This window comes from Sardina pilchardus, chromosome 6 (assembly GCF_963854185.1).
Source record: "Sardina pilchardus chromosome 6, fSarPil1.1, whole genome shotgun sequence".
In the NCBI taxonomy this organism is placed as follows: domain Eukaryota; kingdom Metazoa; phylum Chordata; class Actinopteri; order Clupeiformes; family Clupeidae; genus Sardina; species Sardina pilchardus.
Genome location: NC_084999.1, coordinates 29,357,352 through 29,364,379, shown reverse-complemented (window position 1 = coordinate 29,364,379; position 7,028 = coordinate 29,357,352).

Here is a 7,028-nt window from a genome sequence, read left to right as displayed (position 1 = left end):
AGACAAGCAAATGTGACACTTCATTTCCACAAAGCTATACAGGAAATGATTGATCAATATTTGGATATGTTTCAGTTGAGTGTATCTGTTGTGATACGCTTCCTTAGAGCACTGTGCCAGGAAAAAGTTGAGACTACTTTACACAATAAATAAATATACAAGGAAATAAGCAAAGTTATATGCCAAGTTGAAAAATATGTTAAGTTGAAAATGGCCAACAATTTTAATCAGTCAAGCAACTGACCGCAACATTGATGTATGATCATGCCAAAACTGCACAAAATCGTCTCAAACTGACATCATTTACAGGAATTACAATTACATGGGGTTGTTGTCATAGGCCTGTGCCAATCTACTATTTTCCATACTTTACCACAAGGAAGAAAGAAATAATAGAGTACATTTCAGAAAACTAAATGCAATTGTTTCAAGTTGCATAACTGTGGACATTTCAGCAGAGCATATTTAATATCGCCTCACTGACTCCTTTTCCTCCTATGTGGTCCAGCAGCATGCAGACTTTCCATGCATCACAGACCTGCATCATGCACATCATTAGGACATTACTATGGCGTTTTTACTCTACACCACGAACTCAGCCATACGGCTTAATAGGCTATACTAAAAATACTAGGAATGGCGTCACTTCATGTTACGCAATGGGTGAGCATGACAACAATATGACGAACAACAACACTCCCAGTGTTAGCTCCACCACAGGTTTTTCCTCATACACAGAGTAAGCGGCGCCTTTGGGGGGGAGGGGCTAGCGCGGATCTTTTGCGATTGCCTTGAGCCCGTCGCAGCCCTAGATGGGGATGCAAACATCCGGAGAGTAAGGATGACTGAACCGAGTTGGATGCTGTCCCGTCCTTAAAAGTGGATTTATGTGGAAATTGCCTCAGAATGACTAGATAGTCCTCAAGTAAGGCCGCTGTCGAGTAACACATCAAACGTTAAAGAAGACAAACATTAGTCATTTGATTTTATTTAAAGACATATTCTACAATTTCAGTTTATATTTTTATGACCCTATAAGTTTTGTTTTCATATTGATAATTTTCATATCATTATTTTTGTATCGTGCCATCACGGAAAGTATTTTACAAACAACTTGCTTTCATATTTTTGACTATAATTGCCTGTGAAAGGCAATTTGCTGACTTTGATGATAAAGTCAGTTGACTAGTTGCACTGACTCGGAGGCGGCTGGCAAGGAGTCGAAACTCAGAAAGTGAAGGATTTTTCTCTATTGAAAGAGAGCCGTCAGCCCATTGGAGACACACGAGACTCGTGGTATCTTGGTAGGTCGTGAGTGTTACCGGTTTCATTTTTGACAACAAAATATTTGAGAACATTAGCCATGGTAGCTCCAATATGAGAAGTTAAACTATAAAATATATACTATTTCTAACAACCTTCATGCGTTATTGTTTAGCCCACGGTTCCAAAGGACGCTTACATGTCCGATATCCCTAGTCTTGTGGTGTTGTATTACACATGACAATCATTTATTATTAAGTGCAATGTATAGGCTATATTTGTTTGTACGCTATGTCAATGGTTAACAAATATTTGAGCCAATCTAAAGTTGGTCATCCTCAGCAGTAGACTATTACAAGTGGTGAAAACTAATGCCAATATCTATGGCTGTTAATACAGAAACAGTAACCCACGTTAATAGGCTATGACAATACATTAGATTTCTCATTCATTTAGTCCACCTTTCCCCCACTTACTTGAATGTTGCTAGCCATGTGTCAGAGCCCTGGCTTGTGTAAAGGACGTGTTTTAGTGTACAAATGTGTCTTGGAGAGGGCATAATGCATCGCAATGGAGTATTTGTTTTGGCACTAACCACATGGCACCACTGATTTGACAGATCATTAAGCAGAGTGTGACACATGACATTTAGCTTTCTTTCCCTCTTTCTTTCTTTCTTTCTTTCTTTCTTTCTTTCTTTTGCCTATTTCTTGCTTACTTTCTCCCTCCCGCACTGACTTGTTAATTCCCTGATTTGTTCACTCTATAAAAACGAGGGGTATATATACTGATGATGGAAAGCACGGCAGGTGCATTCCTATCTTTTGATCCGGCATAAACCAAAAGCTTATGATGGGGAGGATGAAAGAGAGGGAGAGGGAGAGGGGGAGATAGAGGTGAGGCAGAGTGGGTGGTACGCCCTTGCGGTATGCTCCCGAAACTCCTCTGCTCTCCTCCTGACCTACTGCTAGTCCAGCTGCTGCCATGATGTGGACCGTGGGGAAGTGGTCGCTGCTCGGAGCTTCAGGGGCACATGCATAGAGAAGGCGAGAGAGTGTGAAAAAGACAGACAGAAGCAGAGAAGCTATTGTGTGTATGTGTGCATATGTGTGTGTGATTTGTGCGTGTGTGATTTGTGCGTGTGTGTATGTATGCGTGTGCGTGTTTGTGCATGGATGCATGTCTTGCGTGTATGTGTGAGCATGTGTGTGTGTGCGTGCATGCGTGTGTGTGCTGTGCGTGCATGTGCGCGCGCGTGTGTGTGTGTGTGTGTGTGTTTGGCGGGTGAGGGTGATATGTGGCGGGCCTCACATCTGTAGTGCATTTCACCCAACCTTTTTAATGCGCCATGCAGGAAGTGATTACTCAAACGGGCCACGCTGGCTGCTGTGTGCCGTTGGGTAAGCCAGGTGCCTGCCACCCTGTCTGTCTGCCTCCCTGTCTGACTGACTAACTGTCTGATTATCTGTATATCTGCCTGTCTGTCTGTATGTGTGCCTACCTGTCTGTCTGTCTAGTGTCTACTGTATCTCCCTGCCTGCCTGTCTGGCTGGCTGTTTGTGTGTCTGTTTACTAACTGTCTGCTTGATTGGTTGTCTGTCTATCTGTCTGTTTGTCTGTCTGTCCACCAACTGCCTGCTTGACTGATTGCTTGTTTGTCTGTCTGCCCGTCCACCTGCCTGCCTGTCTGCTTTTCTGTGTGTGTGTGTGTGTGTGTGTGTATCTCTCTTTCTGTCTGTCTGTCTGTCTGTCTGTCTGATTCACCATTCCTGCACATCTCCTCCATGCTGTAGCTGTGCTGTGTGTAGTCCTGTAGTAATATGCTGTAGCTGTGCTGTGTGTAGTCCTGTAGTAATATGCGGTAGCTGTGCTGTGTGTAGTCCTGTAGTAATATGCGGTAGCTGTGCTGTGTGTAGTCCTGTAGTAATATGCGGTAGCTGTGCTGTGTGTAGTCCTACTGTATAGTAATGCGGACATACTGCAGATCTCTTTAGCTGTGCTGTGTGTAGTCCTATAGTAATGCGGACGACGTACTGCACATCTACAGTACTCCATGCTGTGCTGTGCTGTGTGTAGTCCGTAGTAATGCGGACGTACTGCACATCTCTGTAGCTGTGCTGTGTGTACTGTAGTGATGTGGTAGCTGTGCTGTGTGTAGTCCTGTAGTGATGTGGTAGCTGTGCTCTGTGTAGTCCTGTAGTGATGCGGACGTACTGTAGATTACAGAAAGTCCAGTCCACTTCAGTCCAGTTCAGTTTCAGAATGCTTCACAAAGTTCCACTGACTTTGAATTGGCCCTCCCAATGTTTGGAGGTCAGATATTTCTATATAACAACTGCTGCTGAAAAACAAAATGTGTTTGCGCTTGTGATTAATGTCTTTTATATCATCCTGCAAGTAGCCGAGTCTATTCACTTAATGGCTGTTGAACTTCATCAAAAGTGAAACTTAGCAAATAAATGTTGCAGTATAACACCTGAAAAGTTTTATTGCTGTGGCAAACTGTTTGAACAATATCATTTTAGATGAGATATTATGTGTTAAGTTTCTTTTATTGTTTTGGCGAGTAGCCATATAATAAGCTGATTAATGTATGGCCTGCCAGTCAATACTAGAAAAATCCCTTTATGATGAAGTAAGACATCTGTTGGGACTAATTTTCTGATACTGACCAATGCAGTATCTCTTACTTATTATAGACCTATATGTTATACTGCCCTGTTTATACTTCTCTCCCTGATATTCTTTATTATGGTTGTAAACCAAAGACCTGTTGGACAACTAGAGCATTACTTACTAGCTGAAATGGGGTTGAGCTTTAAAATCTATAGTCAAACAGTATCATATGTTGGCCTTGTCAAGGGAATAGTTGAAAACAACACATTAATCATATCTGTGGCGTGTGAAAGAAAATATGATTCAAAAACAAGAGTGCAAGCCAAACTCACAAAAACTTGCCATGCTTTTAGGAGATTTTAAAAACATTTACCGGGGTGAGCGCGAGTAACCCTGTGGATCTAACATATTTTATCAGGCAGGCTAGTGAACGCAGCCAGGTGCAAGTATGTCAGCCCAACATCAAAAACAGCCCTGAATCAAACTGGCCAATTGCTTTGTGTTTTAGTTTTATTTCATTTTTATGAATTTCCCTGATTTATTTACTGATTTGTATTGGGCTGTATCTGTGGCTGTAGTTGCTGATGTTTGCCATGGCAAAAATACACAAGACAAAATAGTTTTTTATAGCCCTACAACAGTAAAAAATACCATAAATAGCATGGGTGGTTAGTCTTGTGGACCGGTGAGCTCTTCCAAGGAGTGTTGCGTGGAGTTTCAAAAGAAGTGGTGGTCAGAAAAAGGGTCAAGTATGTGGTGTGTTTTCAGACTACTTAATATAACACACTTTTCATTGTCTTCATGCGGCTTTGTAGCCAAGCATCTCTGCACGAGGCAGAATGTCATCAAACAATAGACAGACTTCTGAGTAATTTGATATGAACATCAAATGAAAATATAAAAAATAATTCAAAACAAATAATCGAGAAATGCTTTGATTCAGAATAGGTGTGTTATAATTTGGGGTATAGTTCATCATCGTTCAATATCTTCATACATGTAATTCCAGTATTCAGGAACTGCAATGGCACGCAGTCTGTTGAGGGGTCTTGTGTGTGTGTGTTTGTGTGTGTGTGTGTGTGTGTGTGTGTGTGTGTGTGTGTGTGTGTGCGCGCGTGTGTGTGTGTGTATGTGTATGTGTGTATGTGTGTGTGTGTGTGTGTGTGTATGTGTACATGTGTGTGTGTGTGCTCGGGTTCACCTCCAGATCACCTCTCCAGGGGAGTGCGCTCCTTTTGTGCGGCACACCTGAATAATGGATCAATCAAAACGACTACAAAGCGGAGCAATTTAATCTGCGTCTGCTCTGAAGAGGTGAGCAGGTGACTTTCAGCTCAGGTGAAAGGCTGAATAGAGGAGATGGGACCACCTGTGGACGCCACAGAAGACTGGCCAAGGCCAGGGGCAGATTGTGATATAGACCATAGCCGGGGCTCAGGCAAACGTCCATGAGATAGTCTTAGACCTGTTAGCATACAAAAGAGTGTGGTTACTTTACAGTCAAGCAAGTGTGATTCTGCTAAAACTGGTGTACGTCCACAGACAAGATATTTTGGCAAGGTTTGGTATCATGTGATATCACATTCTTAGTTGATATGCCACTTAGTTCTTTATAAGAAAATAGAAAATCTAGTAATATTAAAAAGAGACATATTTGAGACATACTTACTTAAATAAGTACTGTTAAGACTAGTATGTCAACAGTAGCAATGACAAAAGGTTGTTTTATTATTATTTGCAGAATGCCGTAGTGGGGCTATCGAATTCACACAATGAGAACGGCTCTTATTTTCGATACCCAGCATCAAACTTCAGTGACTGCATTCGCTTTTCAGATTCAGGTTTCCTGTGAGTTAATTTCTCCTCTGCCTTCTCCAGTTGGTCTGCTTTTCATTCTGATGGCTGTTTCTGAAATCCATCGCAGCATTCTGTCTTTTCGGATTACGTTTATACGCCATGGCGATGTCCTGTTCAATTCAGACACACTGGAGTCATTAAATATGGGGTTCGACTTCAGGTGGTAGGGAGACAAACATCAGCGTTGGTGGACTCAGTTCTTGTCTGTAACTTTTGAGGATCTCGCTGCAGCTGCGGTGTGTCTGACTTTGGGCCGGGGCTAGCCCGGAAGAGTTTGGTACTAGAAGTAGCAGATTCCTGTGCTTGTTGTACACCTTGACATTTCTCTGCTAATTAACACATGTAATTTCTCACTTGAGGGGGAGCAAAAATTTGGCCAGAAGATGTTGAAGATGTTGAAAGTACACGATGGAAAACATGCACCTTTCCCTCTGTGGCTGCTTAGCACAGACCGACTGGCCTTTGAAAGGTTTGCGAGACATGAGAGATTTAAAGATTTGCACTGGCTTTAAAGATCATTCCTCGGTTGCACGCTCTCCCTCTGCCTCTGTCTCTCTTTTTCACAGTTTTATCCCCCCCTTTCTCTCCTTCCTCATCTTTCTCATCGTCTGGTTCCATATCTCTCTCTCTCTTTTCTCTCTCCCTCTTTCTTTCTCTCGCTCTCTCCTTCATTCTCTCTCTCTCTCTCTGTGTGTGTGTGTGTGTGTGTGTGAGAGAGTGTGCTAATTATTCCTCTCTGGACTGTTAATTGCTGAGAGACTCATGGAGTGGTCCTTGATTCCAGAGAGGGGACTCCCCACAGAAAAGTGTTCGTCAGTGCTATGATGGATGAGCCGGCATAATTAAATGCTGTCCTCGTTCCCATTCATAATGTTTCACAATGGCATGACTTATTTGCACAAGGGAGGTGCTCTTTCTCCCCAGCTATGCGCTGACATGTTTCGGCTGCGGCGCTTTGAACGAGGCTGTCTGGTCAATCTCAAAAACACTTCGGATCAATGTGGGTCTATCCCGCAAACTTTATTACTTTTTGTTTTACCCGCTTTTTGATCTCTCAAGTTCATCACAAAATGTCCAGATTCCATTATCTGCAGTTCTAGCTCATGCCATTGCCAGTTGTCTTTTATCAATTGTGTTTTTTTTTTCTCCCAAGTGAAATGAATGCAATAAAACCTTGTTGGAATGATGTTAGAAAGAGATGTGTTTTGACGGAGGTCTTTTAGGTCGTTTGAAATGTCCCTGATGGTTGGGAACGTGATGATGCTAGTTGGTATGCAGAGAATCAACTAATG